At 42.1% G+C, this 25,160-nt stretch overlaps 1 pseudogene; it reads left to right on the plus strand.

Annotated features, from left to right (window-relative positions):
- Positions 1–225: 225 nt before the first annotated feature.
- Positions 226–20,663, plus strand: LOC112406896 (60S ribosomal protein L28 pseudogene; annotated as a pseudogene).
- Positions 20,664–25,160: the final 4,497 nt, after the last annotated feature.

Here is a 25,160-nt window from a genome sequence, read left to right on the forward strand (position 1 = left end):
CACGTGACCCGGCTCCCCACCAGGGGTGACTAAAATGCCATAGGTGCAGATTATTTGGACTTCCTGGGCAGGGCCCGGCAACGCCAGCGGTGGAGCTTTGGAAACAACAATAATTAGTGTTTTGCAGAGTGAGATTCTGATTGCCCGGCCGAGGAGAGGGTCCCACCCTGAGATGGGAGCTCCGTGGGAACTGCCCCGGCCACATTCCCCAAAAGCGCTTGCGCAATGGGCACCCGCGCCCAGCCGGCAGGGAATCCAAGGGTGCCGCGGGCGGGCAGAGGATGCGCCCCAGCCTACCTGGGCGCAAATACGCCCTGGCAATGCCCTGGTCACTGGTGTGGGAATGAAGTGACCGGAAAGGGTAACTGAGGAGGGCAAAGGGAAGTGAAATCGTCCTTTCCCCTCCCAACCACACCTCCCGGCTTTCTGAAACACCATTAAAACCTAAAAGATGCAGGAGGCTCAGAGCTGTCCTTGCCCAACTCTCTCCTTTCATGCAGTTGGAAACTGAGGCCCAAGCAGAAGTGAGTTGGTCTACTTGAAGTTTCGATCAGAAATGACCAAATGAGAGTGTCAGGAGCTTTCGGAAGCGCTGTCCACGACATTGCTTATTGCGTGCGATTTCAGTGGCTCAGAAAGGCTTTCCAACCCCCCAACTCCCCAACACCTGAAACTCCACTTCACTTCTGTAAGGCTTTGATGCCCAGTAAAAGTTAAGCTTCCCCTGGCGGGGATCACTTTCCATGTCAGTAAGCAGTAGTTTCTGTTCCTTTTCTGAGAGCAGGTGTGATCGGGGAGGGACGGACATAAAACTTCACTGTGCCAGGAGGAGTCCTCTGATGACTTCCCAAATATGGTGTTTTCAGTTTTCAATACACTTGCAATGGCAATTTCCAGTCACCTTGGCAACAATGCTGTGAGGTGGGAGAACACTTAACTGTCATTCCCATTCATTAGATGAGCAAATGGGGGCCCTGAGGAGTTCAGTAACTTGCCCAAGGACACACAGTAAGTACCCAGAGTTGAAATCCTGGCACTCAGCTGCTCCCCATAGCCAGTACAAGGGTGTGATGTTAGTATTTTTGTTGACTGGTTTATAGAAGAGCATTAAACAAGTCCTGGGGCTCAAGATTTGAGAGGACTTGGGGTAATACAGTGCAGAATGCCTGCCTTCTCTCATTTGAGCCTCACCGACAGCCCTAGGGAAACATCATCCCATTTTCCAGAGGAAAAACCTAAGGCTCAGAGATTTACTAAATTCATTCAACTGTGAGGACCTCCAGGGCAACGAACTCGGTCATGTCCCTCTTTTTATGTCTGAGCCATAACTTTATCTGTGAATGTTTGTTGAGTGTTTGCAGAAAGAATCCTAACACAGTCTGTGCATTTTACAGATGAGAAAACTGAGGTCTGCAGCATTAACAAATATGCCTGGGTCCCATAATTAGTGGCAGAGCCTGGACCTCAGAGTTCTCGATCCCCACTCTGGTGTCCTTTCCACTTCATTCATTCATCCAACTGTGAGAACTGAGCTGACACACCTCCAGGTACTGTGCTGGGCTGAGGATACAAACAGGACGGGGAATAGTGTGAGAAGAGTTGAGTACTTGCTCTGAGTACAAAACCTAAGGGAGGGGTGGAGTGCCCCAAAATAATATTTTAATGCAATATTTTTTAAAAATCACATGGCAAACTAAGGCCCATAGGCCTTCAGCCTATTTTTGTAAATAAAGTTTTGTTAAGATTAAATCCCAGTCCCTGTTTTGAGGAGCCCACCAGTTTCATCAGGGCAGAGAAGCCCAAATGGAGTATTTATTTACTTCTGCATGAATGTCCCCAGGAAGCAAGCAAGAGGTGAGGGGGAGTGCCGGGGCAGGCAAGGAAATGTGCAGAAGTCTAGCTGTATTCCAGCTGGGGTTATTAGGGGGAATGACAGCAAAGTTCTTTGGTGTAGGAGAGACAAGGTCACGAGTCAGGGGAAGGAGTGGTAGGTAAGCAGGTCTCAGAGATTAAGGAGAGGACAGAGTAACGCAGGGCCCACCAGGCTGAGAACGTCCTCTAAGGATTTTGGACCTTACATCACAGGCTGGCAAACAACGCTCAGGCCGACACTGAAACAGGAGAATAAGACACAAACCAGAGAGGGCAGATCTTCCCTCAGAAATACGTTCACACCATCATGAATATGTTTGGCTGGCTGTCCCTAGATGTACCTGGGGTATTTGCCCCCCTCTAGTCCTTGTCTGCCATCCTGGGGCTCTGTGGCCTCATCTGTGCCTGGACCTCTCCTAAGGGCAGAAGATGCCCACAAGCTGCTACTGCCTCGAGTGAGCTGCTAGAAGCCAGGGAACACCTTGGAAGAATGGGAGCCGCCATGGAATTCTCCTCACTTGTTGAGAATATTAGAAATGCATATTTAAAGATATTCCATGTGAATCAGAAGAGAGCCTGGCATAAAATAAATACTCAAAAAATGATGGCTGTTACTTTATGTTTATTATAAAAGTATTTTAAACAATTTCTAAAGTTATGATTTGAAAGACCCATGTTTGAAGGATGTTGTCCTTCATATGTTTGTCCTTCCTCATGTTTATGTTGATTGTTGATGGTTGCAAGATGTATCTGCTAGATCAGGCTGTCGGCTAATAGCTGAGAGGGCAGGGTGTTTGGGAGGGACTAGAATCCTGGGGAGGGTTTAATGCAAGAGGACTTCCTGGAGCGGGTGGCTGGGCAGCAAGTTTTAAATGAATTGATGAGAAGGTGGCTGAAAGCATGCTGAATGACATGGCATCTGAAAGATGGAACAATTTTGCCTACCTTCTCTGAGAATTAACTGATATCATATACATTAAATGGTTGGCATGTGACAAGAACCCAGTTAGTGGTGGATGATGAACGGGGGTGGGGAGAGAATGAGGGAAAGGGGCTGCGAAGCAGGAGACCTCGGTTCTAGGCACACCTGTGCCTCTGGTTAGCAATGTGAGACTTTGGGTACATCACTGGCCCTCTTGACACCTCAGATTTCTTTTCTTTAAAATGGATTATTCAGGTTAAGATTTCCATCTCTGAGAGTCCCTGATTATAATAAATACTAAATAATAACAGCTATTGTTTATTACCACCTACCATATACCAAGTACTTTTCTAAGTGATAAACATAACATCTCATTTGACTTTCACAACAAAGCTGTTAGTGGACTCCATTATTATTCCCATTATATCGATAAGGAAATAGAGGCTCAGAGAAGTAAAGTAACCTGTACAAATGGTAGCTTTAGTAAATAGGGTCTCTGACTCCAGGAAAGCAGAGAGATGCTGCCTCCTGGGAGCTGTCCCCTCTACGGAGAAGCATTTTCCCACATGGCTGGGACTGGTGCTGGCTGTGACTCCCTGGAGACACCGATGCTACAGGAAGGACTCTGCCCTCCTTCCCGGCCTCACTGCCCAGTTTCTGCGGCAGCACCGGCCCATAACTTGAACATCCACCCACACACCCACCCACACCCCCACCTCAACACTGACTTTCCCCAAAAGCTGTGTCACTCCCACCAGATGACAGGAAAAAGTTCTGTGGTTGAATCACAGTGACCACTTCCTGTTTCGTTCAGGGTCCCCTGTGCTCCAGAGCCCTCACTCTGCCATGCCCTGTTTAGTAATAAGAGACATGATACGTATGACCCCCAGCTGCCAGGGAGGCTTAGTCACCCCTTCCTGTGCCCTTATCCTACCAGGTTGAGAGGCACCAGCTCTCGACTTCAGCCCTATTCCACGACCCTGCTATGGAAAGCCTGGCGGGAGACCCTGGTTGTCCTAGGGCTGGGTAAGGAGGGAAAAGAACAAGGACCCCATCCCTCCAGACCTGTGATGTAAGGCTGATGGGGACAGGTAGGCGGATGTTCAAGCCTTAGCCATGAAGTAAGGAGTAGTCACTGACCCTGTGGGTGCCTCCTGGGCACCCACTCAGGGGATATTGTTGTCTCCAAGCACAGGGGTCAGGACTCTGAGTGGAAAGACAAACACAAACGGGGTTGTGTGTCCTAGGGGAAACCCCAATCCTCTCCCAGTCGCACAGAAAGGGCTTCCTGGAGGTTGACAAACTGCAAGGAACGTTGAGTGTGAGAGCGGAAGAAGTCATCAGATATTTGAAAGGCTGTCTGGTGGGGGACACTTCCTCCGGGTAAATGCAGAGAGCAGAATCCAGGAATATTGTTTAAGATCTTTCGAAGTCTTAAGCCTCTAATGATCATATTTCTTGCCCACCCTCCTCCCAGAGGTAATATAAAATTAAGCAATCTAATTCCTAAAGACAAGTATAAGGAAGTCCAATAAGGTTCTGATTTTTCTCATAATGACCACTTTAGTGCGTTCGTTTCTTTTGTTTTCTTTTTTTAAATAGTATCAAATATCAATGTCCCTTGAAAATTTGTTTTTGCTTTCAGATGCCTCCACTTTCTGATCCTGTCAGCCCGGTTTGGTCTGCCTGTTGGATGGGTGTCACTGGGCCACATGTGTTGTCTAATATAGGGAAGATCTTTCTCACCATTTGTGTTGTGTGACCACTGAGTGGGCTGCCCAGGGAAGGAGTGCCTGGTCCTCGGTGTGGTCCCACCCCCACGAGGTCAGAAGTCCCCAGGATGGGGATGTGTTGTGTGGGAACGGCAGTCAGGAAAGGGGGTGGCTCATCCTCTCAAGTCCCTTCCAGTCCGGTGATGCAGGGGTGGGAATTCCAAGCACTTTGGAAAGTAAGCGTTCCTCAGGCCTGTTCCAGGCTAGGGGTCACCAGCTGTGGGGATGGCCTCTGGGGTCCTGTTGGGGATTTTGAGGAGAAGAATTTCCCTTCCGCCAGGGAAGGCAAGCTTAGCCCCACCTTGGAGGCTTTGGGACCAGCCCTGCAGGTACATCTGGAAAACCAGCCACTGCCACAAGATGGTGCCAGTGGTGGATGGGCCAGGACCAAACGGGCAGGACTAAGGGGCATCTGGGCCACTAACCCAAGCAGTCTGTGTTTAGTCCTGTTTACACAAATGCTGCCCCCAGCTCCTCTGCTTGACAAGAGCTCCTTGAAAGTCACAGCTGCCTTATTGGTCCTTGTATACCTGGTACCAGCCCCCAGTTAAATTAATTGAACGAATAGAGTCAGGAGAAGTGGGGTGGCATATTTCTTTTAGGCAGTACATAAATGCACACTCTATAGACAATAAATAGAATGCTTTCTGATTGTTTAGTGACTTTCCAAAAGGATACACAGTAAACTGGCCATGGCATTTGCCCCTGGAAGGGGAGACCAAGGGACGAGGTCTGGGGGTAGGAGGGAGACTCTCAGTCACTTAGTGTCATTTTTATCATTTGCATTTATTACTTACATAAACTAACATAAAAATGCTGACTTAAAAATTTTCCAAAGTGCTTTCAGCAACGACAGCAGGTGATTTAAGAAGTAGAACAGAAGTACTGGATTTTGCAGGTGCGTGACACTCCCTAGAAAGGGCTCTCAACTTTTACTCAACTTTATTGACTTTCAGTTTACAGTTTTCACCACACTGCAGTGTTTATTGTCCAGGATAGAGCTCATTAAACGCATCAGGTTAAAGGCGGGCTTGTGGTGAGGGCAACAAGCACACTTTCCCCAAGAGAGGAGTCAGAATAAGGTACCGCAAATGACAGTCACCAAGATGACCAAGAGTTACTGGCAAAAGATTACCTTGCAGTCATGTTGTTTTTAAAGAAAGTGAGTCAAAATACTTCTTTGTTAAATCAGTTATTCCAGACAAGCTACAGAGTAGATTTCATTGACACCAAGAAGTTTGCAACCATCCATGAAAAAGAGGGGATTTCCACTTCAAGGACCAATGCTGGGCCACAGAGCCCTTCCTTGACCTCCTGCTGACTCCAAGGTGAAACCCGCATTTCCTTCCATCATCTGTGTAAACACTGGACACCTTGACCTTGGAGAATTGCTCAAACTCTCTGGGACTGAATTCCACAACAGCCAACTGGAAATTAAAATTCCTATACTCTGTTCTGTGTTCTGATTGTGATGCTAACAGGATGAATCTATACATGTTTAAAATGTATAGAACTGGACTTCCCTGGTGGCGCAGTGATTAAGAATCTGCCTGCCAATGAAGAGGACACGGGTTCGAGCCCTGGTTTGGGAAGATCCCACATGCCGCCGAGCAACTAAGCCTGTGAGCCACAACTACTGAGCCTGTGCTCTACAGCCATCAAGCCACAACTACTGAGCCCGCGTGCCACAACTACTGAAGCCTGTGCGCCTACAGCCTGTGTTCCGCAACAAGAGAAGCCGCCGCGATGAGAAGCCTGCGCACGGCAACAAAGAGGAGCCCCAGCTCACTGCAGCTAGAGAAAGCCCGCGTGCAGCAACGAAGACCCAACACAGCCATAAGTCAATCAATAAATAAATTTATAAAAAATAAAAGAAATAAAATGCATAGAACTGTATATCAGCAGAATCAACTTTACTGAACAATAATTTTAAAACAACAAAAAAAATTTTAATCCTATGCTTTAAGTAAGACGCTCCTTACATGGCATCCTTTTTACCTGTTTATTCTCTCTGGCATCCAGTGCAAGGTCTAGTTCACGGTACACATTTAACAAGTTGTATATTTGTTGAATGAATGAATATTGGAAAGAGGAGAATGCTGATGGCAGGCAGGTGCTCAATTGTTGTTTGTTCCTGTCACCTTCCCTTTAGTCATTTCAGATAATAGGACACAGTGCAGGTTTCCAGAAAATACTAACCGCTTGATCAGTTCTCGGCCATTTGGGCAATGTTTGACCCAAGGGGAGAGGAAAGGCAGCTGCTGGCACAGAGAGTGACCCCGGTGGTTTCCTGTGGCCATGGATACATTCTATATCGACCAAGTGACTTCTTCCTGCCAAGCACGTGGTGTGGATACGGAATCAATTTAGGCACATCTCTCTCCTTGGTCAACTCACATGACGGAAACTGAGCATTTATCTCAATGCCCTTGAGTTAACATACGCTGGGGAATCACCCAGCTTCTAGTCTCTACAGAAGTCACAGCTTGTTTCAAATGACCCCCTGGGAATTAGACTGAAGGAGCCTGGGCAGGAAACCAGCCAGGGTAGCCAGAGCCTGCCAGCGTGGACCCTGGGACTTGACCCACCTCTTCCCCCAGCCCTAATAAGTTCTGGAGGGACCAATTTATTCTAAGTAATAACAAGAGTGGGAATAATGAAACAGGAAACTAATGTATTAGTTTATCAGGCCATTCCTGAGTCCAGCAGCAGCAGTATTGTTCTTTGCTACAGGATAAGGCAAGCCGAGGCTACTATACAAGCAGAAGGTTGCTCAGAACATAGAAAGAGCACAGAGGGACCTGGCAACTCTTTACAAGGAAGCAAGTGATGTCGTAGAAAGAAGGTGGCCTTAGAGTCTGAAGCAATTGGTTTGAAATCATAGGTCCTGCACTTATGAACTGTATGATCTTGAGCAAGTTACTTAAAGTCTGTATGTCAGTTTCTCTGTAAGTAAAATGGGCACAATAACACCTAACTCACACTGCTTTAAAGTGTAAATGAGATAACATACAGGAAGATCCAGGCACAAGCTAGATATCACCCAGAGTTACTTTCTTTTATAGAGAACTTTCATTTGCAAAGGTAACACATGCTAATTATTGAATATGGAAAATATTCAACAAGCCAAAAGGAAAAAATCAAAACCTCTCCATCATCGAGAGGGAACTGTTGGTAGTATTTTAGTATTTGTCCTTCCAGGCTTTTTGTGTATTATAATTTTTTTAAAACAAAGATGAGATCCTATGCCCACTCCATCTTCCAACCCGCTCTTTTCACTTATGAGTGTGTATTAGCATCATCTCATGTCTTTAACTGGTCTTCTACAGCATCATTTTTTTTTTAATGTCTGGCATAGTGTCCTACCAGATAGTCATATCATCATTTATTCAACCAATCCCATATTGTTGAGTATTTTCACCATTGTAAACAATGCCGAAATGAACATGTTAGCAGTTGAACATCTTTATTACTCCCCTATGATGAATTTCCTAAAGGAGAATTGTTGGTCCATACTTACAAACAGGCTTCCAAAAACTTCATGTCAGTTTATGTTCCCACCTATCAAGTCCAGCAGTGTCCCCTATCTTGATTGTCGACAACCCTTCTTTTCTCTCCAGCAGCAGTAGCCTGATCACTTTCTCTTCTCCGTTCTAAGGATTTTTCTGTCCAAATACATAAATTTGGTCTCCCAGCCTCACAAGGCCTCTTCTACCTTGTCTAGTTCTGGAGACACAAACTCTGACTGTCGTCTCCTGCCAGTTTTCCATCACAGCCACCAAGTCTTGCTTCACAGAGGACCGCTGATAATCAGATGACTGCTTATTTGCTATTGACTACATTTCCCAAATCTCATCAGCCTTGTTCACAAATCTCATCTAGGGTGAGTTATTTCCTTAAAAGTTTTCCATAGATAGCTAATATCACTCATTTTCTGTGGACACTTCTGAGAGTGAGGCTCTGGCTTTCTCTCTAAAGCCAGGAGCTGGGGAGGCAGGCATTTTATCAGAGCTGAAAGTAGCAAATTTGGTTCCTGGGACAAATAACAGGAAGTGAAGGCTCAGATCAATGGAAGGGCCTCCGTGGGGGAGGGGCATGGGGGAAGCGGAAGTCCCATTTCACACACTGTCCTTGGCTTGTCGGCCCACATCAATCCAACCGCTTCTTCTGATGCCATGTCTGCCCCTCTGACTCTGCCTCCTTCTTTCCCTTAGGGACTCTCTTGAGACCCACCCACCGGGATAATCTCCCAACTCAAAATCTTTAATTTAATCACATCAGCAAAGTTTCTTTTGCCATGTAAGTCTATATAATCATAGGTTCTGGGATCAGGACTTGGACATATTTGGGGGTCATTATTCTGTCTACCTCACCTGGGCAAGCCATTTTCTCTCTCTGGCCTGAGTTTTCTCATCTGCAAACTGTGAGTCTGTGACGAAAAGCTCTCCAGATTCCTTCCAGGTTTGGCGGCTGGGAATGTTTTGAAATGTGAAATGTAGGGTGGCTGAGGTATAGAAACTGCACTGAATTCCTCCTGGGTTTCCCTATTTCTTCCTCTAGGACTCCACCGTCTCCCCTAAATTCTACTGATGTCCTTTTTGCTTATGCTCCTATTGATTGAAAAAGCCCACAGAGTGTGTTTACTATGTTCCAGGCTCTGTTCTAAGCACTCTGCAGCTATGAAACCATTTAACCTTCATAGCAACACCATGAACGAAGTGCAGTGGTAATCCCTATTTTATAGAGGCACAGAGAGGTTAAGTAACTTGCACAAGATCACAGAGTGGCAGGCTGAGGTCAAACCTCGGCTGTCTGACTGTAGATTCTGTACTCTTAACCGCTGATGACCCAGCCTCTCAAAGCCCTTGACCCACAGTCACGTAGCCATTGTTTAAGTCTTCTACACTGTGGGCAACTCAAGAGGAGGAGCCTTGTCTAATTCTGTGACTCCCAGCTCTGATAACACCCTGGCACACAAAAGAACAACAACAACAAAAAAAAACGATTGATTGAATGAATGAACACGGACGTGACTACTTAATCTACCTGAGAGTCTCCTGCAGATCAGAGCCATGTTTGAAGGACATGAAAATAAACGTTTATGGGACACTTCAAAAGAGAGCATGATCCTCACACCAGCTTTGGGTGGTAGGTAGTGTTATTAACGTCATTTTACAGACAAGTTAAATGCAACAGAAAGAGGATAAGTCACTTGCCCAAGGTCAGCAACTGGATTTGACTTGAGACCAGCCTGACTTCCACATTTGCATCATGAGGGTCAGCATGAACTCCCTGAGGCCTACATTTTTAAAGTTAGGACCTAGTATGACTCTGGACAATGGAAGAGAGGAAGGAAGCAAAGGAACGTTTTATTGGGCAACTATTATGTGCCAGGCCCTTGTGCCAGGTGCTTTACATAATATATACCATTTAGTCCTCAGAGTTACCTTATTGTCCCATTTCACAGATGAGGAAACTGAAGCTTACAGAAATTAAGTGACCTTCCTCAAGTCCATTGGTAGAGCCAGGATTCAAAACCAGGTCTGTCTAACTCCAAAATTCATGATCTTTCCGCTATCACTAGGCTGCTGGGCCTCAGTTCTCTCATCTATAGAATGGAGTTGGATGAGATGATCTCTGAGCTCCAGCTCAGCTTATTTTTTAAAGCCAGCACTCACTGTGTGCTTATCCTATGCCAGGCAGTGTGCTAAGAACTTCACTTATGTGATTCCATCCTCACGACACCCTCTGAGGTGCTACTCTTATTATTATTTCCACTTTCAAGTGGGGAAACTAGGGCTCAGACATAATGTCTGAAGTTACACAGTTACCATGAGGTCCAGCCTGAGTTCTAACTGCAGCTTGTCTGATTCTTAAGTCAAACTCTTACCCATCCACTATACTGCCTCCAGCAGTCCCAGACAGTCTTTAAAGTGAGAATATCCTGTGTTCCTACAGAATCGGAACAAGGCTGGAGTAGGCGTGGCATGAGTTCCTCAATGCATGGGCCCCTCTTCCTTTGGATTTCAAAGACTCACTTCAGTGAAGTTCTGTTAAAGTCAAAAGGTGACATGCTTCCATGGACAGCTGGCCAAGACTGAGTCCAGCCCTGGCACCTCAAAGGCTTGGCTGTTTTCTCTAATCTTGTTATCAAGGCAACTCTGGATCACACTATAGTCCTATAGTTATTCTCTCTTTTTCTTTCTTGTGTTCCCACCTTTGCAAGAGAACACTTGAGAGACAGCAGCTCCAAGTGGCCCACTTGTCACCGATTGAAGGAGATGCTAACTTGAAATAAAAACAGTTGCCAGGACCTTCAAGGCCCCAAACATAAAAAGCTATATTCTCTAAACACCTTGAGAGTAGAAGCTCATTCACAGCTGTACCCGGAGCCTTACAAGATGCTGGGAACAAGGTGATACTCAGCAAATGTTGAATGAACTAATTAGTGAAAGCAATTCCCTAAAGAAGTCAGCTAGGAAACTGGAATAGAGAGATGGTCTAAGATTTGTAGTGACAATCAGAATAAAAGTAAGTGTATGTATGTGTGTGTGCCCCAGAGCAACAGCTCAGTAACACCTGTGATGTGCAGCCTGTGTCCCTCTACTTCTCCTCCACGTCTTATGAACTGGAACTGTCAATATAGATGGTTTCAGCCCTCCCAGGCTTCAGGCCTGAGGAATGAATCAACCTCTCTCTCTCTCTCTCTCCTGCATGTGCATGCATTCTAAAATACACATAATATAAAACAACATCTTGCAAAACTCTTTCTTTAGCCTTGTGTTGTCTCATTTTTACCTACTATCTTGGATTTTAGCTATAAATACATAGACACTGGGTTTCGAGCTCTTCATCGAGTCTTAGTGTGTTACAGTACAGTATTGGTACCAGTAAACTTTCGCTGGGTAATTGATCTTGCTCTGTTTTATTTTTTCTCCGCACTTCAATCTCTTAGTTAAAGAGCAATTTTGGCTTTATGATACGCCCAACAGTTATAAGTACTTCTTGACTGCCCTCTAGTGGGAAAGATGAAAAAGTGAAACTCAGAACAATGTTCATCTTTCCTACTGGAATAAAATTGGCCATTTTTTCCTAACTTACTGGACTTCACATCACTCAAAATTGTAATCAAGGGCTTCTCTGGTGGCGCAGTGGTTGAGAGTCTGCCTACCGATGCAGCGGACACGGGTTCGTGCCCCGGTCCGGGAAGATCCCACATGCCGCGGAGCCCCTGGGCCCGTGAGCCATGGCCGCTGACCCTGCGTGTCCAGAGCCTGTGCTCCGCAACGGGAGAGGCCACAGCAGTGAGAAGCCCGCGTACCGCAAAAAAAAAAAAAAAAAAGTCAATAAAAAATAAAAAACTAGATAAATTACGTTTAAAAACAAACATATAAAATGAAAACCTAATTGTTACTATCAGATTCAACAGACAGTATTACGTTTCAATAAACATAGTCAGAACAAACATAACAAAGGAAAAAGTAAAACAATTGCAAAGTCTGTATGTGTTGTTCATTAAATGTGCATGTAATAACCGATTAATATAGACAATTGCTATTATGCGAATAACTTTTTTGTCATTCTTCAGTCATAACTAAAGAAAAATTATAAGTACGATATGTTTCCCCACTTCGAATGAACATTATTTATATCAATATTGTGTTTTTAATGGACAAATACACATGCTTATGGCTTGTTAGTCTATCTAATGCAGGCAGAATGGAATATAATGCTACTCACAAGGTACAATGTCTGTTGAAACTGTTAAAATTATTTTAAACTATTAAAATTTTGTTTTAATAAGAGCTCTAGTGGAGAAACCACTATTACAGAGGTTTGTTAATGGGAATGGAAGAAGAAATTTTAAAGCCATTCCAGGAAGCTCAAGATTTTCATCTTTCACTTTTACCCAAAGTGAAGCAAATGATTCTGATTTTCAAAATCCATCTTCAATTCTCAATCCATTGCCATTTCCACCAATTTATCCTGTAAGTTTATAAAGTTGAATCAAATTATCTTTCGATTAAAGCAAAGGTTTCTGGATCTGTGAATTTCCTATCATGGATCTTCTTTTGATGGAAATAAAATTTAAACAATTCTGTGAAATCTGTAAGACATTTGGCCATAACACTTCCCAGATGTGTAATATCAAGATCATCACCTACTTTACTGATAATTGCTGTTAAATTATGGAGCATGTTATAACAGTCTATGGAAACTCTGTTCTTCCAAGCTTCTCAATTTTATTTTTGCTCTTCGATCCCATCTGCCATTGAAAATCATATTGCAGTCTTTCGTTGCTTAGAAGTAGTAAGATCATCAAAAATGCCAAAAATATTACACAAATAAACTAGTCTGTCATCCAAACCACATATTTAAAAGGTGGGGACCTTATGGAGGTGCATTTTCACTTGCTAGGAACACTGAAAGTTTGTTTCATTTTCAGACGTTGTTAATAGAACTTTCCCCTTCAGTAAGCATGGAATCTCATGCCTCATATCATATGCAATAATAGGTGTTTCCATGTTATCAGCTTCCATGTTATCACATAACAAAGAGGAAAAAATCTCAAACTTAATACATCACCTTTTGCATAATTCACATTTTTTTTACTACGTAACTAGACACTGTAAATTTTTTCATTGCAAAGCTTTCTTGATGAGGGAAGCCATGTGCTGATTTACATACTCATGCAAGCTCTTTAACTTGGGTAATAACTACAGAATGTTTTTCTGTCAACGCAGCTGCACCATTAGAGCATATTCCTACACAAATTTAAACTCAAACCACATTCCTTAACAGTGTAATCCTTCACAGTTTTATGTAGTTCAGAGCTAGTTGTGTTGTCATCAATGAGGCTGAAAAAAAATTCTTCCTCATATCTCTACAATGTTCAAATTGCATATACATATTTCAAATTAATTGTCATGTTAGCAGTATGTGTGCATTCAACAATTTGCAATGAAAAGAAATAAAAATACTTTGCTACCTGTATTTGTTTTGTGAGTTAATCTGCCATGTCATTAGCCAGCTGCTGAATTTGTCCAGCTATGAAGAATGATATTTGACCTACCTTCTTTGCCACAAATTCACCCATAATTTCCAAGATTTTTGATACAGTTTTGCACTATTTTTTTTTAATTTTAGCATCCCAAAGTCCTACTTTATTAGACACAATTAACAATGTTTATATGGGAAAGTTTGAACCTCTGCTTCTATCAATTTTTAAAAATTCAATAGTCTTGCAAAGTATTCTTTAAGTTTTAAACTTATTCTTTTGTTTTCTTTGTAAATGCTACCTAAATTTGATGACTTTTTATTTATTTATTTATTTATACAATTTTTAAAGGTTACGCTCTATTTATATTATTACAAAATATCGGCTATAGTCCTCATGTTGTACGATACACCCTTGTAGCCTATCTTACACCCAATACCCCCCACCACCCCACCCCTATATTACCCCTTCCCCATTTCCCCAATGGTAACCACTAGTTTGTTCTCTATATCTATGTCTTCTTCTTTTTGTTATATTCACTAGTTTGTTGTATTTTTTAGATTCCACACATAAGTTATATCATGCATAATTTGTCTTTGTCTGTCTAACATTTCACTTAGCATAATGCCCTCCAAGTCCATGCACATGGCTGCAAATGGCAAAATTTCATTCTTTTTTATGGCTGAGTAGTACTCCATTTTATATATATTTATATATATATAAAATACATCTTTAGCCATTCATCTGTTGATGAACACTTAGGTTGCTTCTATGTCTTGGCTATAGTAAATAATGCTGCTATGAACGTTGGGGTGCATGAATCTTTTTGAATTAGTGTTTTTGGTGATTTGTGGGGGGGGGGGCTATATAGCCAGGAATGGAATTGCTGGGTCATATGGTAGTTCTATTTTTAGTTTTTTGAGAAACCTCCATACTGTTTTCCACAGTGGCTGCACCAATTTACATTCCCACCAACAGTGTTGGAGGGTTCCCTTTTCTCTGCATCCTTGCCAACATTTGTTATTTGTTTTCTTTTTGATGATAGCCATTCTGACAGGTGTGATGTGATATCTCATTGTGGTTTTGATTTGCATTTCCCTGATTAGTGATGTTGAGCATCTTTTCATGTGCCTGTTGGCCCTTTGCATTTCCTCTTTGGAAAAATGTCTATTCAGTTCTTCTGCCCAGTTTTTAATCAGGTTATTTGTATTTTGATATTGTGTTGTATGAGCTGTTTGTATATGTTGAATATTAATCCCTTATTGGTCATACAATTTGCAAATATTTTCTCCCATTCAGTAGGTTGTCTTTTCATTTTGTCAATGGTTTCCTTTGCTGTGCAAAGCTTTTAAGTTAAATTAGGTCCTACTTATTTCTGCTTTTATTTCCCTTACTTTAGGAGATGGATCAAAAAAAGAATATTGTTGTGATTTATGTCAAAGAGTGTCCTGCTTATATTTTCCTCTAGGAGTTTTATAGTAACTGGTCTTACATTTAGGTCTTTAATCCATTTTGAGTTTATTATTGTATACAGTGTTGGAGAATTTCTAATTTCATTCTTTTACATGTAGCTGTCCAGTTTTCCCGGCACTACTTATTGAAGAGACTGTCTTTTCTCCGTTGAAAAGTATTGCCTCCTTTGTTGTAGATTAGTTGACCATAAGTGGGTGAGTTTATTTCTGGGCTCTGTATCCTGTTCCACTGATCTATATAGATGACTTTCTTTATTAGCTTCACGTTCTAGTACATCTCTGCAGATAACATACCACAGTTTTAGTGGTTTAGTATCAGTTATGTCCACAAAAGTGAGCTTAACACATGAAGACTTATACTTTCAAGTAAAACTAATACAAATTCTTTTGGTTTTAATTTCTTCAGAATCACTTTCACAGTCATCACTTGTTTTATTACTGCTGCTATTGCGTGTTAGGAAAAGTATGTCTTTTCTTGATTAAAAGAAGTCAAGTGAAGAGTGTTTTGACAACTGTAAGTTATAGTTAAATATTATTATGAAAATTTGCCTTCCTAATTTAGCTAATATCTACAAATTTTAAACATACTTTTACAAAAAAGTTATATTTAATAAGTAAAAAATAACAAATTATACAAAGACCTAAATGCTTTTATTTTCTCAGATTTTTGTATGCATTTGGCTTACAGTTGACCAACTAACCCTTAAAATATCACACATGGTAACATTTTCCTACTATACATACAGCTCTCAATACACCTAACTCATGGACAGCACCTTTTCTATCCCTTGTTCAATGAAACAAGTTCCCTGATCATGCACTGGACGTCAAATTGCATGAGAGTTTCTAAACACCTGCTCTTCATCCTGTACTGCTCTCCTCATGTGCTGCAACAAGCAGTTCGTGGGCTGCAGGGAACTGAGTATTGACCAGAAGACCTAAGTGAGTTGCCCAAAGTCCACTGGTGAGTAAGTAGTGAGCCACCTTTCTCCTAGTCTAATGCCCTCTTCATTTCCCTCTCTAAGGAAATGAACAATTTCTTCACCCATTAAATGGTTTTTGAGAGGATTGGATGAGATTTATCCATGAAGTGTCTGCACAGAGTCTGCAGGAGGGTAGATGCTCTGACTATGACTATCAACTCACTGTGTGAGGGAGACTGGTATCTCACCAACCAGATTCCTAACCCTCACTCTCTTCCTCAGGACAAAGTCATGCGGGGAGGGGTCAGTTCATTGGCACCATTCAATCAGCACAGATACCCACCAATGCTCTCTTTCCCAGTCCTTTCCTGTTTGAGAAGGAGCTTCCATTTGAGATCTTTATCTTCAGTTCTCTATATGACACAAGCCTAGGAATGGTGTCCTCAGGAGCTGTGCAGTGCAGTCTACATGGTCGTACTTGGCGGCATTGTCTAGAACAGCCAGGGCCAACCCTTGGCACTGGGACACAGTCTCCTTCCAGGTAATAGATTCACCGGCTTTCCTCCCAGGGAAGTCATTGTGATGACTATAAAACCAGCTTAGATAACATAATCAAGATCCCAATGACAGTCCTCTACTCCTTTCACAAATCAACAGAAGGTAACTGTGACTTCAGACATGATCTGCAAAGAGCAGAGATTTTATTTTGTGACTTCCGATTCTTTAGCCCCATAGGTACGTGTAGTTGATGTTTACTTGTATATCTGGTCCAGGACTGGTGGCACTTGATTAGTTTCCTTCTCTGGGATGCATAAAAATACGGGATGAAGGCAAACCCAGTGCCCTGGGCAACAAGAGGCAAGGTCAGCTAGGTATAAACTTCAAAGTGCTTAAGCATATCTTCCTTCCTTTTTTGCAGAACCATGATTGTCACATTTTGTAGTGAATGAATGAATGAGTGAAAAACAATCAACACCTGAATGTATAAGTCACAATGTAATTCCAAGGGACTGCATGATACACCTTGAAGCAGCCAATAGTCTGACCTTTAAGGAGTGTGAAATGCAGGTGGGCCAAAAGCATGGGGAAACATTCAAAGGCAACAGAAGAGTGGTGATCATTTTGAAATGCATAGAGATATCGGATCACTATGTTGTACAGCTGGAACTAAATAGTGTTGTAGGTCAGTTATACTTCAACTGAAAAAAAAAAAAAAAAAGGCCGGTTGCAGAGAAACGCACACACACACAATGGAGAAGAAAATTCTGCAACATGCTCCAACATGGATGAACCTTGAAGTCTTTATTCTAAGTGAAATAAGCCAGTCACAAAAAGACAAACACTGTATGATTCCACTTGTATGAGTTGTCTAGAGTGGTGAAATTCATAGAGAAAGAAGGTAGAGTGGTTGCCAGGGGCTGGGGAAGAGGGACATGGAGAGTTATTGTTTAATGGGTAAAGTTTCAGTTTTGCAAGAGGAAAGAGTTCTGGAGATGGATGGTGGTGATGGTTGCACAGCAATGTGAATGTGCTTAATATCATTGAACTGTACACTTAAAAATGGTCAAGATATGTAAAATTTATGTTATGTGTATTTTGCCACAGCTAAATGCGTCTTCTCCATATTTCAGCCTACAGAATACCCTTCAATTATGAGGACTCCTTTTAAACTTCAAAACGTTTCATGGGGCCTGTCTTCACCTTCTAGCTGTTCATTCTTCATGCATTCAACAAAAGGCATTATTTCAAACCCTGATAGAGAATAGAACGACCAAACACTACTATAACATTTATAATCCTTTTGAAGGGATGTGTATATTTCATTTATTACAACAGCATCTATTGAAAACAATGATGCTAACAGAGAAAGAAATATTTTTTTAATGTATGAGAAGGTGCTAAACCTTACTCACAGAAATGAAAATGCAAATAAAGACATTAAAATATCATTTTACATATTTCAGATTGGCAAAGATGAAAACGTTTGATAACACTTGGATTGGGGGAATCATTGACTTATCAAATTATTATTGATCACCTATTATGAGTCTATGCTGGACACTGAGTAATTGGCAGTTAACAAAGTAAACAAAAATTCCTTCTTTCCAGGAGCATACATTCCAATATGGGCACAGGGGTACACAGTAAATGAAAATGGAAAAGAGAAGAAAAGAGAGACAGAGAGGGACAGAGAGAGAGTGTGTCATATAAGGAGTCCTCTAAAGAAAAATAAAGCAGTGTAAAGTATGGTAAGTGACCAAAGGGTACTGTTACTTTAGATAACGTGATCAAAGAAGACTTTGCTGATAAGGTGACAATTGTGTAACGGCCTAAATGAAGTGGGGGGTAAGTCTTGGGGATGTCTGGTAGAAGTGTTTTCCAGGTAGTGTGGAGTGGTCAGGTGACTCCTTTCACAGATATCAATTATAAAAATTGGACTAGGGAATTCCCTGGTGATCCAGCAGTTAGGACTCCGTGCATTCACTGCTGAGGGCTTAGGTTTGATCCCTGGTTGGGGAATTAAGATTCCACAAGCCATGCAGCATGGCCCAAACCAAAAACAAACAAACAAAAAAACTGGACTAAAAGTTAGGCAATAGTTTCTTAGATATGGCAACAAAACCACAAGCAACCAAAGAAAAAATAGATATATCAGGTGACATTAACGTTTAAAACTTCCGTACTTCAAAGGACATTATCAAGAAAGTAAAAAGACAATGCACAGAAAAGGGAGAAAGTATTTGTTAATCATGTATTTGATAAGGGTCTAGTATCCAGGATATATAAAGAACTCTTACAATGCAACTGGGTCCTCTCTTTGGGTCTCAACATGCTGAAATCAAGGTGTCAGCCAGGTTGCAATTTCATCTCAACCTCAGGGGCCTCTTCCAAGCTCACTGGTTTGGGGCATAATTCAGTTACTTGCAGTTGTAAGACTGAGGCCCTCAGTTCCCAGAGGCTACCTGTTATTCTCTGCCATATGGCCTTCTCCACAGCTTAAAAGACCAGCAGGGGAGCATCTCTGGCTTGGAATCTCTCTGACTTGACTTCCTTTCTGATGCCCTCTTTTGGAGGGCTCACCTGATTAGGTCAGGCCCATCCAAGATCATCTTTTTCAAAAAATTAACTCAAAATTGCCTGATTAGGGATCTGAATTACATCTGCAAAATCCCCTCAAGTCCCTTTACCATATATGGTAACCTAATCCCTGGAGTGATGTCCCATCGTATCCACAAGTCCCATCTACACCCAAGGGGAGGAGATTATACAGGGCATGTACACCAGGGGACAGAAATCTTATAAATCTGCCTGAAGGTGAGGGAGAAAGTCAGATAGATATGTTAGGGAAGAGAAATGCAGGCATCAGGAAGGGCAAGTGTAAAAGTCCTGAGGTAGGGGATACCTGGTACACTTAAATGCGGCTAGAACAGAGAGGGGCGGTAGCAGGAGATGAGATCAGAGAGGCAAAAATGGGCTAGTTTTTTTTTGGAAACTTCTAGGACTTTTATCCCCCCAGAATGTTTTTATGAAAATTTTCAAATACAAAATTTTTAAAATTTTTACAATGAAATCCATATACCTTCCACTCAACTTTCCCATTAATGTTTTAACTACACTTATTTCATCACATCTGTCCATCTGTCTACACAGCTAATTTTGGGGGGATAAATTTCCAAGTGAGTTGCAGACAACAATACACCTCCCCCTAAATACTTCAGCATTCATTATCATTACCTAGAATTCTATATTTAGTATGTTCTTTCTTCTGATGTAAAATGAAGATACAATTAAATGCAAAATTCTTAAGTGAATAGTCATGGAGTTTTGATACACGCAGAAACCTTGGAACCAAAATTCCTATAAAGATATAATTACCATAACCTTCCCCCAAATTCCCTTACGTTCCTTCTCATTTCCCCTGGAACCTCCCCTAAGTAATCATTACTTTTTTGATTTTTTTTCCCACCATGGATTTGCTCACCTGTTCTAGAACCTCCTATACATAGAGGTATGCAGTATGTATTCATGTAGATAGGACTTCTTTCACTCAGTTTAATATTGTTGAGATTCATCGATGGTCATTGCATGTATCAGTAATTCATTTCTTTTTGTTGTCAATATATATACCTCAGTTTATTGATTGAGTCATCTGTTGATATACAAATCATGTTGGACTTACATTTTCATCTTAGGCAAATACCTATGGATGGACTTGCTAGGTCCTAGGGTAGATGTATATCTAGTTTTATAAGAAAGAAACTCCGTATCCGGCCGCTGCCACGAGAGAAGCTGCCGTCAAGTCCGCGCATCTGCAACGGATGGTCGTGCGGAACTGCTCCAGCTTCTTGATAGAGAGGAACAGCAGACGTACAGCACTGAACCCAATAACCTGAAGGCCCGCAACTCCTTTCGCTACAACGAGCTCATTCACCGCAAGACTGTGGGCGTGGAGCCGGCGGAGGACGGCAAAGGGGTCGTGGTGGTCATGAAGCGAGGATCCGGCCAGCGAAAGGTAGCCACTTCCTTCGTGCGGACCACCATCAACAAGAACGCGCGGGCCACCCTCAGCAGCATCCCGCACGTGATCCGAAAGAACATACGGATTTGCGTATGGCCGTCACCCGCAGAGCCAGCGCTATCCTGCGCAGCCCGAAGCCTGTGATGGTGAAGAGAAAGCGGACCCGCCCCACGAAGAGCTCCTGACAGATCTATCCCCTTCCCCAATGCAATAAAGCTGTCAGCTGACTGGCCTCAAAAAGAAAAAAAAAAGAGAGAAACTTTTTGCAAACTGGTTCTACCACTTACTTTACATTTCTATCATGAATGTATGAGTTTCAGTTCCTCTAAGACCTCGCTCTAATACCTTTAGTGTTATCAATATTTTTAATTTTAGTCATTCTGATGCGTGTATAATGGTATAAAAACAAATCTGAAGTGTGCTGAGTTTTAAAATGATCAGAGATTTCAGAGTCTTGAGAATTGTCTCTTTGGGAAGGTGCCAAACAAACAGCTGAAGTCTGTATGTTGAAAAGTATAAAATATGAAGCTGCTTTTGGGAAAGTTGATTGAATGAGGTTTTGTTTGTTCTTTAGCCAGAAAAACAGATGATACAATGTCTGCATTAAATGATTTTTAAATCAATAATTCTTTTTTCCCACCTGACTTTCAACCTGGAAAAAGAAATTTAACTTTGGGCTACAGGCCAAAAATTTGGGAAAAAAATCTTGGTCCTGAGGTTAGGGTCTTTAAATCTTGCCTATAGCAAAAACTCTGGTTCTAGAAAAGGTGCGGGGAGGAGGTAAACCTCCCTCTTCTTAGTAAATAACTCATTTTTGCATTGTGTTGCTTCTTTCCCCCCACCAAAAACCCTTATACTGTTTGGAGATTTTGCATTAAATAACTTTTAAATTGTAGAACATTTTAAAATACCAATTAAATTGGAAATTTTATCATCTTATTTGTTAAAGAATGTAATTTTGTGCTTAACTCTGTAGTGATAGTTATTACAGAATGCAAAATCGAGAATTTGGAAGATGGCATATTTGATTCCAAGCCAGAATTTGAATTTCTGCGCTAACCTAAATAGCTAATTTTGAGTAAAGATGATATAAACATGAGATTTCAATAGCATATTTGAAATTATAATGTATTTTAATTATATATACATATATAATTTTATATATATATATCACTGGTGACTTTTATGGAATGGTTCTAGAATGACCCAGATAATTTGTACATTATATAAATCTGCACATGACCTAAATCTGGGTGTGGTTGTGTGTGGTTTTTTTAAATTAATTTATTTAATTTTGGCTGCGTTGGGTCTTCGTTGCGCATGGGCTTTCTCTAGTTGCAGAGAGCGGGGGCTACTCTTCATTGAGGTGCGCAGGCTTCTCATTGCGGTGGCTTCTCTTGTTGTGGAGCACGGGCTCTAGGTGTGCAGGCCTCAGTAGTTGTGGCACGTGGGTTCAGTAGTTGTGGCTCGCGGGCTCTAGAGCACAGGCCTAATAGTTGTGGCACACAGGCTTAGTTGCTCCATGGTATGTGGGATCTTCCCAGACCAGGGCTCAAACCCATCTCCCCTGCATTGGCAGGCGGATTCTTAACCACTGTGCCAAGGGAAGACCTGGGTATGGTTTAAAGATCCATAATGAAAATTTTTCTAGTTTTTTTTTTCAGCTTTATTGGGATATATTTCACATATAATAAAATTTACCCGTTTAAAGTGTACAGTTTTTAAATTTTTTAATTGAAGTATAGTTGAATTGCAAAGTTGTCAGTGGTTTTTACTATGTTTAAAAAGTTGTACAACCATCATTACAATCTAATTTTAGAATATTCTGAAAACGCTTCCCAAAATCCTTCCCCAAAACCCATTTCCCAACCTTCCCACCCAATCTGTAGCCCCGGGCAACTACTAATCTATTTTATGTGTCCATGAATTTGTCTATTTTGGACTTTTCATATAAATGGAATCATACAATATGTGCTCTTTTGTGACTGGATTCTTCCACTTAGCTTAACATTTGCAAGATTCATCCATGTTTATTTGTGGGTTTTTTTTGGCTGTGCCACAAGAGTTCCTGGACCAGGGATTGAACCCGGGCCATAGCAGTGAGTGTATGTGGCAGTACAGTCCTCAGCATGTATTGGTATTATTTTTTATTGCTGACTCATATTTCATTGTATGGATAGAGCACATTTTACTCATCCATCAGTTGATGGACATCTAGGTTATTTCTACTTTTTAGCTACTATGAATAATGCTGCTATGGACATTCATACACAAATTTTTGTGTGGAAGTTTTCATTTCTCTTGGGCATATACCTAGGAATGACATTGCTGGGTCATATAGTAACCCTATGTCTAACTTTTTGAGGAATAGCTAAAGCGGCTGCACCATTTTACATTCCCAGCAGCAATAATATAAGACAGTTCCAATTTCTCCATATCCAAGCTGACACCTGTTATTGTCTGTCTTTTTTATTTTAGCTATCCTAGTGGGTGTGAAGTGGTATCTGACTGGCTAATGATGGTGAGCATCTTTTCATAAGTTTACTGACCATTTGGGGAAATGTGCATTCAAATCCTTTGCCCATTTTTTTTTTTTTTTTTTTTGTGGTACACAGGCCTCTCACTGTTGTGGCCTCTCCTGTTGCGGAGCACAGGCTCCGGACACGCAGGCCCAGCGGCCATGGCTCACGGGCCCAGCCACTCTGCGGCATGGTGGGATCTTCCCGGACCGGGGCACGAACCCGTGTCCCCTGCATTGGCAAGCGGACTCTCAACCACTGTGCCACCAGGGAAGCCCCCTTTGCCCATTTTTAAACAGAGTTATTTGTCTTTTTATTGTTAAGTTATTGAGTTGCTAAGTTATTGTAAGAGTTCTTTATATATTTCAGATCCAAGTCCCTTGTCAAATATATAACTCACATTTTCTTGTCGTTTTACTTCTTTTGAGGCACAAAAGTTTTGATAAAGTATATTTTTTTTCTTTCATCACTGTACTTTTAGTATCATATTTAAGAAACCATTGCCTAATCCATAGTCACAAAGATTTACTCCCATGTTTTCATCTAAAAGTCAGACTCCCTAAAACTGCCTTAAGGCCAGTCAAGATAATAAATTAGAAGCAGTACCACATCTTGGACAGAATGGTGGAAATGAGTGCCACTCTCAAAGGTTTAAAGGATGGGGGGGTGGTCCCCATTAAATCTCCATTTAATTCACCCGTTAGGTCCTTGCCAAAACCAGATTGATCCTGACAGACGGTGGACTAACAGAACTTAAGCGAGAAGTAACTCAGCTGCAGGGCTGGAGGTAGAATCCTTACTAGAAGAGATCAACACAGACTGGCAGTTATTAACCGGCAAAATGTATTCTTTTTCATCTTCATCTGGAAGGAGTGGAGCACTCCCACAGTGCCTGCAGCAATTCACATTCAAGGGCACATTACTTCTTTGCTCTCCATCATAATATAGCCTAGAGTGCTTAATTCTCTCATCATTGAGCAGATTATCATGCTGGTCCACTATACTGACACCATGTTCCTCAGACCTGGGAGGGAGGAAGTGGCAAGTATACTCTGAATACCCTCTTGAAGGGCTCCAGAATCCACTACTGTGGCATAAAAATTATTTTGAGCTTAAAGTACTTGAGTTCCTGAAATCTCTTATCTGCCTCCCAAAAGAGCTCAAAGTAACTCAACTGTCATAAATCCTCTCTCCGGGAACTCACAGAGAAGTCTGACTCATCACTGAGTAACACCCAAACAAAGTCACAAAAACTAGCAGGTCTCCCATCTGATCTCCTAAGGGCCCATTTGACTTTCCTAAAAGTCATTTGTTATCCCTTATGTGCTCTTTCTCTCCCCCTTTTCACCTTCAAATAAGTCATTTGTTTTCCCTGAAGTGCCCTTCTCCCTTCATCTATTAAAACGGTATATAAAGAATTCTGCCAGCACTAAGAGGCGCTGACAGGGATGAAGTTAAGAGGCTACTAGAAACAGTTCAATCTAGAAAGAATAAGGTCTAGAACTGCCAGCCGCAGCGGGAGGGATGGCGAGGACCAACCAACCTGAGTGGCTGCTGAGTGGCAGGTAATTTTACAGGGACCCGGAGATCCAATTTCTAACAATATGTTTTTCCCCTACGATTGATAACATATCAGATACACCCAGGGTTGCCACTAGCACTTCGTATGTTTTAGGCTGTTATAAAAAGGGAGGGGAGGGTAGCTTTTCCTCTTACCTAAATCTCTTTTTGTTGCAGTTGTCCAATCTGCCTAGATTTATAGCAGTTGGCAGAGCAGTAAAAATCGCCCGGGGTATTAATAATTATGACATTATTAAAACTAATTTTAGAGCGTCAAGTCCATTTGGGGTGTCCTGCGGCTGGGCGGTCCATACCCAGGGGGAGAAATTCTAAATTTATATAAGTTCCCAGAGCGAGAGAGAGAATAGTGGAGGAGCAGGGATTCTGCACACCGAATCCCACCCGCGTCCAGTACGTTCCGTGTTCGGGGACCTGCGCCAGCACCGTATTTCCAAACAGCCCGAGACCACGTGGGCACCTGCCCGCACCGCTACTGGCCCTTAGACTCCCAGTCTTAGCTTTGGCGCCGAAGCTTTCCCCCCTTGTGGTCGAAACCATTGGCTCCACGCTCGGAGGGAATACGGACCAACCTCACGATCAAGG

Source organism: Neophocaena asiaeorientalis, unplaced genomic scaffold (assembly GCF_003031525.2).
Source record: "Neophocaena asiaeorientalis asiaeorientalis breed wild unplaced genomic scaffold, Neophocaena_asiaeorientalis_V1.1 scaffold85, whole genome shotgun sequence".
Classification (NCBI taxonomy): Eukaryota; Metazoa; Chordata; class Mammalia; order Artiodactyla; family Phocoenidae; genus Neophocaena; species Neophocaena asiaeorientalis.